The sequence below is a fragment of the Mesoplodon densirostris genome, chromosome 8 (genome assembly GCF_025265405.1).
Source record: "Mesoplodon densirostris isolate mMesDen1 chromosome 8, mMesDen1 primary haplotype, whole genome shotgun sequence".
NCBI lineage: Eukaryota > Metazoa > Chordata > Mammalia > Artiodactyla > Ziphiidae > Mesoplodon > Mesoplodon densirostris.
This window is the reverse complement of record NC_082668.1, coordinates 105796333-105808901: the sequence shown is the minus strand read 5'-3', so window position 1 is coordinate 105808901 and position 12569 is coordinate 105796333.

The window sequence follows — 12569 nt, the reverse complement described above, 5'->3', positions numbered from 1 at the left end:
AACTGTTTGTATCATCTTTATGGTGAGAGACAATTGGACTGATTTTTCTAATTGATATTTTTGTTCATTTGTATAACTATGGTTTCTATTCATTCAATTATTCGAATGAGCCAGATGTTTTGGTGTATTGAAGACATAGTCTTGGTTAGTTGTGTAGTAGAAAAGCAAAATTTAAGTGGAGAAAAATGTCCAGTGGAAATGTCCAGTATGTTCATTTCATATCTCTTGTTGTGGAGCTCAGGCTCTAGGTGCACAGGCTTTGGTAGTTGTGGTATGTGTGCTCAGTAGTTGTAGGTCACAGGCTCCAGAGTGCAGGCTCAGTAGTTGTGGCGAACAGGCTTAGTTGCTCTGCAGCATGTGGGATCTTCCTGGACCAGGGATCAAACCCATGTCCCGTACACTGGCAGATGGATTCTTAACCACTGTGCCACCAGGGAAGTCCTTTACGTGGTTTTTGTAATCAACCAAGATGTGAAGGTAAAGGGTTTTTCAAAAAAGTCAAGATCATGAAAGACAAGAGAAGACTGATAAGTGTCACAGATTAGAGAGATTAAGGAGACATGACAAATAAATTCACTGTGGGATCCTGGGTAGGATTCTGGAACAGAAAAAGGACAATAGTGGAAAAAGTCATGAAATCCAAATAAAATTTATAGTTTAGTTAATAGTATTGTACCAAAGTTAATTTCATAGCCTAGATAAATTTCCCATGATTATGTAAGATATTAACATAAAAGGAAACTGGATGATAGCTACCTAGGATTTGTAAATCTCTGAGTCCAAAATTATCTCAAAACAAAACAGAAACAGAAAAACATTTAAAAAAAACCATTACACCAGGGTTAAAATATTTTGTATTCCTCAAATATATTCCTCCTATATTAACCCATCTTTTTTTTTTTAAAGACCTTATTCTTTTTGGTTTAAATTAATTTATTTTTGCTGTGTTGGGTCTTCGTTTCTGTGTGAGGGCTTTCTCTAGTTGTAGCAAGCGGGGGCTACTCTTCATCGCAGTGCACGGGCCTCTCACTATCGTGGCCTCTCTTGTTGGGGAGCACAGGCTCCAGACACGCAGGCTCAGTACTTGTGGCTCACGGGCATAGCTGCTCCACAGCATGTGGGATCCTCCCAGACCAGGGCTCGAACCTGTTACCCCTGCATTAGCAGGCAGATTCTCAACCACTGCACCACCAGGGAAGCCCTAACCCATCTTTTTAAATCATATTGTATGCTATGGTAGACTAATGAGGTCTCCTTCACGTGTGTGCATGCATGCGCACACACACGCACACAATACACATAGAAGGTGCCCAAGTTCTGATCCCTGGAACCTGTGAATTTGTTACCTGATACAGGAAAGATGATTTTACAGATGTCGGATCATAAGATGGGGATATTATGCTGTATTATTCATACAAGCCCAAATTTATAATCACAAGGGTCCTTACAAATTAGACACAGGAGGGTCAAAGTCAGAAATAGGAGGGAGAAGACCATGTGATTATGGGAGCAAAATTTTGATGTTATAGTGCTGAATTTGAAGAGGGATGCAGCTCTAGAAGCTAGAAATGGAAAGGAACTAAATTCTCACTCAGAGCTTTTAGAGGGAGCATGGCTCTGCTAGCACCTTGATTTAATTCCAGTAAAACTGATTTTGAATTTCTGATCTTCAGAATTCTAAGAAAAAAAGTTATGTTGTTTTAAGCCACTAAGGTGGTGACAATTTGTCATTGCAGCAGTAATACAGACACATACTTTTTAGTCACTGTGCATCTGTTTATGAATGAAGTGGGTTAAAAATTGATACATTCAATTATATTTTAAACAGCAACAACAAAAATGTATTTGATTCCAATTATAATGTTACATGGACACAGTGAGAATTCTTAGCCTGTGAATGGAAATTTTTAAATGAAGTGGCCATAGAACATCTCCCAGAAGACCTAGCTTTCAAGTTTAATTTAGTATTCACAAACAGTATCCAATGACTACTGCATTCTAGGCACAGTCATGATGATGTCACATTCTATAGTAACAGCACAATGCTTTTGTTCCTCATATTATAGATAAGACTATTGAGAATTAGTTACCTATTAAAGATCTATGGCTACATCAGTAAAAACATTAGATGCAATTTCTTCTGTATCTTTGGTCTTGCCTGATTGCATGAATGCACTGCCGGAGTCATTGTGTCCAAGGTGGAATTGCAGAGAAATAGAAGAAACCATTCTCAGTGTCCTTTTAGCAACAATGCTGGCTTCTCTCCACTTAGTTTTGTCTGGAATTCCATTATTATTACTTCCTTGCAAAGGCTTAAAAAGTCATTTAGCACTTGAAATCTTTATAAGCTCACTCCTTCAGGGGAACTAGAAGACTGTCTACTGAACGCAAGACCCTAAATAATTCAGCATTGAATTTCTTTGGGGGAAGGTCCTATAGGAATATCACATGAGGTCAGTGAATGTCTATCAGGTAGGAGAAGAAAGATGACAATGATATTAGGTGGACATGATATTAGCCATTTTTCTTAGGCCTAATAAGGTCCATGCATTCTGACAGGTGCTTGAAGTTATCAGATTAGAGCAAGTTTCAATGTCCGTCATTTTTTTCAGGGCAAATTCTTTCCCAAACCACATGCTTCCCTGAGAGCTTTTCTCACCACCCCGTTGGATTGTGCAAGAGTAGGAACTTCTACATGGACCACAATGTCTCACATCTTAAGGTACTAAACTATTACCAGACTATGATTTTATTTTTAATGCAAATAAAAGAGATTCAGATGCCATATCCTTCTTTAAGGCATCTTGTTTACCGTATAGGAAAAAAAGTAAAATTAATAATTTAACTTAAAAATGTATAATCTTTAATACAGGGATGTCTAAGTATTACCAAACTCAGACTCATCTGCTTGCCACACAAAAGCCAATGATTTGAGAGGCAAGTGTCAGTGGAAAGGAAAGTTGCTTTAATCAGAAAAGCCAGCAATCTGGGGAGAAGGTGGACTTGTGTTTTGAGACCAACTCCCAGGATTCGGCCCAGCTATGACAGTTTTTAAAGGGAAAATTAGGGGGTGGGGAGAAGAATCTCAGTGAATCACTGAAGCAGGAGGGTGAGTTCTGCATCCTTCACCATTGTGTGCAGATTGGCTGACTCTCTCTTCAGATGTTATCTTTTCTGTGTGATCTGCCCACAGGATTACTAAGGGGGCTGGTAGGCGTAGAGAGCTTGTCATTTTTTTTTTTAACTGCTTCATTCTTACTTCTTTTTATCTGAGAAAAGAATCAACAGTTTAGGCAAGGCATGGTGTGCATTCAGGAGAGCATATGTCAGGAGTTAGGTTAAATTGCTTAGAGTTCTCATTCCTATAATTAGTTTTTTAAATTAGAGGGGAACAGAAATGGGTAAATAGAAAAAGGGGCAAAAAAGCTGCTTTCATAAGGGCATCTCCCTTTGCAATAGGTAAAATTTAAATCCAGAAAACTTTTATTGAATTAATTTAAAACAATTGGATTAATTTGAAAGCCATTGATGATAGTGGTAAAGGGAATTGGAACAGGAAAAATTCAAATTGTTAAATGTGTATGAATATGTGGGTGCTACACAGTAATATGTGTACATGTTTTGGCCCCATATCCTGGATCCTCTGGTTAAGAGCTGATATTTTGATTGATGTATTTACTTAATATCTCATTCCTTTTTCCCCCTTATTGGTAAACTAGATAAAATCTGCATCACAGAGTTGTTGTGAGAATTCAGTTAAATGAGGCAAAAGTTATTATAAAAAATAGTGAACTTTATGGGTAGTATATAAGAGATAAAAAATTTTGCTATTGCCGTTATTTAGAACTTTACTTAAAATATATCATCTATTCCTGTTATGAAATTAGCAGTAAGAAAGATGATGAAAAATTTCCCAGTGATAGTAAAAACTGATTCAGCATTTTCTGAGTTGAGTAATGAATCATTATTCCTTTGCTGAGTTATACATTTCTAGAATATCAGACACTCCAGAGTCTAACCTAACACACTTTCAGTAGTTAGATTATTCAGCTAGAATCAAATTTGAAATTTTAAAAATTTACTTTCACAGATGCAGTTTTCTGATTTAAAAGTTATACAATAATTTGCACTAAACAAGGAGCAACCAAGTAGGGGCTCACAGGGAAATTCCTTCAGTTCCTAGGCATGACTGATGTATATTGAGTAGAAAACTGCTCATATAAACAGAAGCTTTTAGTCCTTGAAAAAGGAAAGAACTAAGCTAAATTATTTATGTTGTTCTTTATAGTCTTTTAAGATAATGACTTTCTTTGTCAACCCTTATATCTTAAAGCACTTTGGAAATAAAAACTCTGTTTTCTGATTTCTGTATTTCTAGCTTAGTGGAATATGAATTTTAAAAGTCTTGTAGGGCTTCCCTGGTGGCGCAGTGGTTGAGAGTGTGCCTGCAGATGCAGCGGACACGGGTTCATGCCCTGGCCCAGGAAGATCCCACATGCCACGGAGCAGCTAGGCCTGTGAGCCATGGTCACTGAGCCTGCGCGTCCAGAGCCTGTGCTCCACAATGGGAGAGGCCACAACAGTGAGAGACCCACGTAACGCAAAAAAAAAAAAAAAAAAAAAAGTCTTGTTGTATATGTAACATCCTTTCCCATGAAAGCATAAAAGGCATTTACAACAGCCATGGTTTGGTGACATAAACAATGCTTTACAGTAAATACTAGTATGGCTAGAGAATTCAAGTTCATGACAATCTACAAGCTTCACACTTCCATTCTTGGTATACATACCCCCATTCTACAGATGAGGAAGCTGCAGCTTATTTATTTATTTATTTTCTAAAATGATATAGTTCCTAATTGGTAGAACCTGTTCTTGAACACAGCTCAATGACTTTCTCAGTATATTTCATGTTTTCAGTTAAAACCACTAAAATGATGACATTGACTCATCTCTATGGTTTTAATTTTCAAGTCTCTAAACAGTGATGAACTGGAAATCAATTCTTCTGCCTCCATATCTTCTGCCTATCCCTCACCTTCATGTGGCTATTGCAGGTGACTATTTTGTACTAAGCATCTTCAATGTGGTGGACCAGTGATGAGAAACAAAATGACAGCTAGCTTAGACTTATGTCTTTTGTACAGAGATATTTCCAAATATATCACAAAACAGGAAGAAATTCAACTTCCAGCCAATAATTTTGCATTAATAAAGATAAAGTCAGTACATCTGATTTATTGGGAAATCTTTCCTTACCAGGACAGAAAAGTGTTCGTGTCTGGGGTTTTATTTTCCACTGAATTACCTATTGGAGATGTTCTTTTGGATCACCAGAAATGAAGGGTTCTTTTTAAAATAAATGATTAACAGAGTACCAGTGCTAATGGCACAATAAAATTGACAAGTTGAAAATAAAATGTCAGAAATATAAAAAAAATAAAGTTCTCATAGCAATATGAGCCCACCATACAGCACACAATGTTTAAATTATGGGGGAGTTACTGACTTGAGTAGCAAGCTAAAATCTCTGAAAAAAAGAGAATAAGGGGCTTCCCTGGTGGCGCAGTGGTTGAGAGTCTGCCTGCTAATGCAGGGGACACGGGTTTGAACCCTGGTCTGGGAAGATCCCACATGCCGTGGAGCAACTAGGCCTGTGAGCCACAACTACTGAGCCTGCGCGTCTGGAGCCTGTGCTCCGCAACAAGAGAGGCCGCGATAGTGAGAGGCCTGCACAACGCAATGAAGAGTGGCCCCCCCTTGCCACAACTAGAGAAAGCCCTCGCACAGAAACAAAGACCCAACACAGCAAAATTAATTAATTAATTAATTAATTAATTAATAAACTCCTACCCCCAACATCTTCTTTAAAAAAAAATAAAAGAGAGAGAGAATAAGAAATTTTGATCCAATTTTCATTTCTTCATGCACATGTCTTGATAAAGTATATGTGTTATTGATGTATTATTATTGGTGCTTTAGTTGTATTTGTGACAGAAAAAGAATCTGTTTGATGTAGGGGAAACACAAATCCAGGTTCTTCTCCTTTCTTAACTCTCAGCTTTGACCATGCTGTTTCACCTCTTTGTCCATCAATTTTCTTATCTCTAAAGTGGGGAAGATATTTATGTCTTGCAGAGTAAGAAAAAAACTTAGAACATTAGCTAATATAGTGTGAGCTCTGGATTAATGTTAATCCCATTCCTATGGGAAAGAATTCTAAAATTAAGGCACAATGATATGGCATGATAAAAAACAAGGACATTAAACACATATGGTCATTATTCTCACTCAGCAGGCTTCTAATTTCTCACTATGCTATTGAATTTATGTTCAAATTTCTTAATATATTTTAACACATTTACCCCATTTTAGCCTAGCAGAATTTAAGACGTACAATAATTTTGGAAAGATAGTAAAGTGGTGTCATAAAAATTCTGAAATAACATAATCAAAAAACACATAATGATTGGTAATGAAGCTACTAGGTGTTGTTTTGGCAGGGGGACTCTGAGGATGTCTGGTTCTTTATGTCTCAGCACAGAAAGAATTCAGCGAGGGGTAAAGTGATAGATAAGAAGAGCTTTATTAACATAGGATGATTGTGAGACTTACAGCTGGGCAGGCAAGAGGGTGCTGTGCCCCAAGAACTTAGTGTGCTACAGTTTTATAATCAAAGGAAAAGTGGGGAGGGGAGAAGACCACTTCTTCCTCAGTCTTGAGTAGACATTATGTTTCCATCATCAGCCCCTCCTCCAGGTTGGACAGGGGGTTTTCTTGTCTTTACACTATCAAGCTAGGACTGTCATGGCACTATGGAAAAGTTATTTCAGGTCTCCATACAATGAGTGTCTTTCACTTTGAAATGTCACCTTTCCATAACTTATTGTTTTTTATGGGTGCAGAGATCATGTCCTACGGGTCATTAACTCACTGAACTCACTGGGCAGGATGTGGGTTTCATGCCACCACTGTTTTATTGTTTTGGGGCATGTCTTGTGCTTCTGTTGCTTGGTTTTGTTGATAAGCAAGCCTGCTTGGTTTTGCGGTTAAGCAAACCTGCTTTCTTGAGTACTTATTTACTTACAAAAGTACCCCATGCTTTTTCTTCTACTTACAGTCCCCTAGCGGGATTAACTATTTAATCAGTTACTTTGTCCCTTTCTTCTGTCCCTATCAGTAAGAATTAAAATATACTTGATAAGTGAACTTCTATTTGGCAGCAAGGAGGGAGAGAAGAAGGAGGGCAGTGAGATGAAATTGTTGAGCAAGATAACTTGAAGAATTTAGGAAGAAGAGCAGCAACTCAATTTTTCCTGCATGGGCCTTGATGTCTTTATCTGCAAAGTGAGAAGATTTTCCTTAGAGTGAGTGTAAAATGAAAGCTATTCTGACTCTAAAGTCTCCTTCTTTTTATCACAGAAAAGACAGTTTGGCTTTAGGATGTAAGAAGTCCAACTAGTATTTACAATCTCATTCATGTTTCTTTTTCCCCTCCCCCCCTTCTCCTCCTCCTTTTTTTTTTCTTTTTTTTCTTCTTCAAGATTGATAGAAAATGCGCCATCATTTTCTGTTAATCACCTAACAGAGGAATGGTAACTCAGTCTCACTAATGCTATTTTTTTTCTTTCTTTATGTTAATTTCTTCTCTCCTTAATATCACTCTACTCCTACTGGAACAAAATATCCCTATCTAGTACCATGCATTGCATTGAACTCTGAACTCTCTCTGGCCTGTCTAGAGCTATAATGAGTTTTTTACAGGTCCATGCTGATAGTCAACTTTTCTCACACTCATATTTAGATTGACCCCTACATCTCACATTCTAAACTATGAAATCCTCTTAGGATCTGTAAACTTGTTCTTGTCACATTTATATTTGTAGCACATCTTACTATTTTATTTATCCACTTCTTTGCCAAAAGGGTTTGAGGCAGAATAAAAAACATGTCATAAACAATAAAGCTATAAAATAGGACTAGATTTTTTTAAATTAGAAATTGAAAAGGAAAAAAAAAATATGTCTGCCACAACATATTTAGTTTACTCTGTGCTCCCTGGCAGCCCAGTCATAAAGGGTTATGTGTTGCTTCATTGTATTTCCCTATCAAAGAAAAGAAAACTGCTAATTTAAAAAATACTCCACTTTATTCTGGCAGTATATTGAATGGAAATGTCTCACGTGGTAGCTTATATAGGGAGTATTGCAGTAACATTATTGATCATATTATCTTTGAGCAAATAAAGCATTTTTTCTTTTAATAACTTTATTCTTAGAAAAGCATGCCATCTTATCATAAGTAACTCATTGAAAGCAATTTTGCAAATAGCAAAATGTGTAACTCATATTGTGTAGCTCTTTTTCTTTTTTAATTTTTGGTGTTTATAAATGATCACCAGAAGAATGCACCCATGTTTTTAAATGAAATAATACAGAAGATCTATCTGCTTCAGCCTACACTTTACTTTCATTCCCAAGTCACAATTTGTTCAAGTGAGATGCTTTGTCTGTTAGTGACAATCATATCTCCAAATGCTATGCTTCTAGGGGCAGTTAGCTCTATAATTCATATGCACACACTTTCACTTTCACACTTTTCCTCCTCCTAGAATATAGTTTGTCTCTAATCTGAATAAAATAGTCAAATATTATAGCAATTTAACTAAAAATTAGTTATCATTGCAGTATAAAATTGTATTATACTTATATTCCCTAGTGGATAAGCTCTGTGCTGTGATTCCTTTGTTGTTGTTTAACCTGGAAGTCCAGAGTCTAAACAGTTCCTGATCCATTGTCAGTATTCAATAAAGAGCTATTGAACATATACATTTTCTTTCAGAGCATCTCTGTTTCTTCAATTAATAATCTACTCATTTTTCCTTTGCAAATTACCACTTATGTCTTTATTTTTTTCTTTTTCCAAATGTACTTTTTGATTATTTTTCTATTTTTAAAAAAATTATTTTATTAAAGTATAGTTGATTTACAATGTTGTGTTAGTTTCTCTGTACAGCAAAGCAATTCAGTTATACAAATATATACATTGTTTTTCATTTGGTTTATCACAGGATACTGAATATAGTTCCCTGTGCTATACAGTAAGACCTTGTTGTTTATCCATTCTCTATACAATAGTTTGCATCTGCTGATCCCAAACTCCCACTCCATCCCTCCCCCACCTCTTGATTATTTTTCTATTGAAACTCTGTTTGCCTAGACTATCACAATCACAGACCTTTATCTGATTAAACTAGCTATTTTCAAGCTTATATTAACAAGTTATAATAAGCAAAGAAAATAAAAGCTTTTAGAAACTTGTGAAAATGACAACCATGCATGAGAAGTGAATAGAGACACTGCTTTTTAAATTTTTCATTTCAGCATAAATTCAGCAACATATTTTAATGTATTCATACAATCATGCACTCATTAAACAGAAAATTTTGTACAGTTAGTGTATGGCAGACACTGCTTACACTGAGTGTCAAAGATACACTCCTGAAGATCTTTCCAAGCAGGTAAGTGAGACATACAACAAATTAAGTGGTTGCTCTCAGAATCTGATTAGAAGGTAAAGTAGGCATACAAAGGAGAGAAGAGTCTAGGGTCACAAGGTAGAAGATCATCTTGGACAGTCTTCACAGAACTTATGACATTTGAGCAAGTTTATAAAGGACAAATGAGCAAATAGGTAAATAGAAGAACATGGTCAAAGCAAATACTTATGAAATTTGAAATTGATGGCATCCAGCAAAGATAGATAGTATAGAATGCTTACAGCATAGCTTACAGGGAAGAAAGGCCAGATAATAAGGACCTTGCAGTCCAGTTAACACAATGAGTGGCCTTTTTAAGTCATTTAAGGAAAAGATATGGGTTTAAGGAAGATAATTTTGACAGCTCTTTGTAGGATGCATTGGAGATCGAAAGACCTAAAGCAGAGAGACAACTTAGGAAGCTATTGTACTAGGTTAGAAGAGGGCTTTGAAGCCCTGAACTTAGAAATTGTCAGTAGGGCTATAGAGAAGTGGGTATAACTCAGAATTAAATAGGAGCTTGAAAGAAAAGGATTTATAGCTGAGAACAGATCAGTTCAAAAGTCACACATTTAATAAGACCTGTCCTGATACAATACTAGAACTGAAAAGTTCTTAGCCAAGTCAATAATGTGCTTTAGAAACTGAGACACAGAAGTTGTCATATTTAACTTTTTATTTTGGTGAACAAATACATTATTCACTTCCTAATACATATATACACATATCTATTATTTATGTATATACTATTTATGTGTATGTATGTTTAGATGTATGTGTATAAATTATATATATATAAATTATATATATATAAATCCTGGCCTTCACAAATATAATTTTTTTTCAAAGGAAAAGCATACTACAACTGAAACAGCTGAGAACATTATAATTAGAGACAGATCAAAAACATAACAGCAGTACACAGAGGGGAGAGGGCAGTGGAGGTCAAGCTTAATAATGTTTCCGACACAACCCTTATTCTGACTTTTCCAACATATCAAACCAAATAGGTTTCCAAAACCAAAGATAAAATGCAAAGTGATCATTAACACTTCTTCTACAATAATAACAGCTATCAAGTAAGCTCACACTGTAGCAGACAACAGAGTAAACTGATCTTTGCAAATTATTATTTCCAAAAAACAAATGGATGGGAATTAAGTTAAAAGAATCAGAAGTGAAAAAGAAAAGTTGCTTTAAGACATGTAATTTACATACCTACTTTACAATTTTTTCCTTGTTTTGAACATTAGATAATACATGTGATACAGTATATATGTGTATCACTGTGCCAGCTTATTCTGATTTGGTGAAATACTAAAACTCTTTATCTTCAAAAAAACTGCCACCACAGCAAGTCTCATGTCAATTAGTTTCATGATAGAAAATTGTTATTAAATGATAAACCCCAGTGTACATATTTCAAATTAAAATATTTAATGATTGAAGGAAAGACATCAGAAAGAGGTGGTTGGGGGTATTTACCAACCAAACAGGAGTCTGCAAAATTAGGTTACATGCTCCACTCAGGGCATCTTTTAATCCCCATTATTCAGACTATTAATATTAATGGATTCTGGGAGAGAAAGTTAGGTATGTAGTCTTCAATCTTACTGTGTAGAAACTGAATATTGGATGCTACAAAATAAATGGAGTGTTACTGATGACAATTTGTCTCAAAACCATCTATGCCAAAGAGCAATCCCTTATCCTCACTCTTTTATGGTTAGAGTCAAAGCAAAAAGTAACTTAAAAAAATAAACAGGACAAGGAGTGAAGGCTGCCCCTGCCTGCCATGCCCTACACATTCTGGCTTGTTGCCACTAAGACCTTCCTTCAGACATGCAACACTGCAAGATTTGGAACAGAGGCACCCACAGTTGGAAGAGCTTATTACTGCTACCTAGAATTTGAAAAACAAGACCAGCAATCAAGAAGCTAGGACAATCATTACTGATCAAACCATGTGGTTGACAGGGACTTGGTGCTCTGGCAGGGTGTCAAGCCTGAGCCTCTGAGGTGGCAGAGCTGAGTTCAGGACATTGGACTACCAGACCTACTGGCCTCATGTAATATCAATTGGCAAGAGCTCTCCCAGAGATCTCCATCTCAATGCTAAGACCAAGCTCCACTCAACGACCAGCAAGCTCCAATGCTGGACACCCCATGCCAAACAACTAGCAAGACAGGAACACAGCCCCACCCATTAGCAGAGAGGCCTAAAATCATAATAAGTTCACAGACACTCAAAAGCACAAAGCACACCATGGGCATGGTCCTGCCCACCAGAAAGACAAGATCAAGCCTCATCAACCAGAACAAAAGCACCAGTCCCCCCACAAGGAAGCCTACACAACCCACTGAACCAAACTTACCCATTGGGAGCAGACACCAAAAACAATGGGAACTACAAACCTACAGCCTGCGAAAAGGAGACCCCAAACACTGTAAGTTAAGCAAAATGAGAAGACAGAGAAATACACAGCAGATGAAGGAGCAAAGTAAGAACCCACCAGACCAAACAAATGAAGAGGAAATAGGCAGTCTACCTGAGAAGTAATTCAGAGTAATGATAGTAAAGATGATGCAAAATCTTGGAAATAGAATGGAGAAAATACAAGAAATGTTTAACAAGGAACTAGAAAAACTAAAGAGCAAACAAATGATGAACAACACAATAAATGGAACTAAAAGTTCTGTAGAAAAAATCAATAGTAGAATAACTGAGGCAGAAAAACAGATAAGTGACCTGGAAGATAAAAGAGTGGAAATAACTACCACAGAGCAGAATAAAGAAAAATAGAAGGAAAAGAATTGAGGACAGCCTCAGAGACCTCTAGGACAATATTAAATGCACCAACATTTGAATTATAGGGGTCCCAGAAAAAGAAGAGAAAAAGAAAGAGACTGAGAAAATATTTGAAGAGACTGTAGTTGAAAACTTCCCTAATATGGCAAAGGAAATAGGCAATCAGGTCCAGGAAGAACAGAGAGTCCCATACAGGATAGATCCAAGGAGAAACATGTCAAG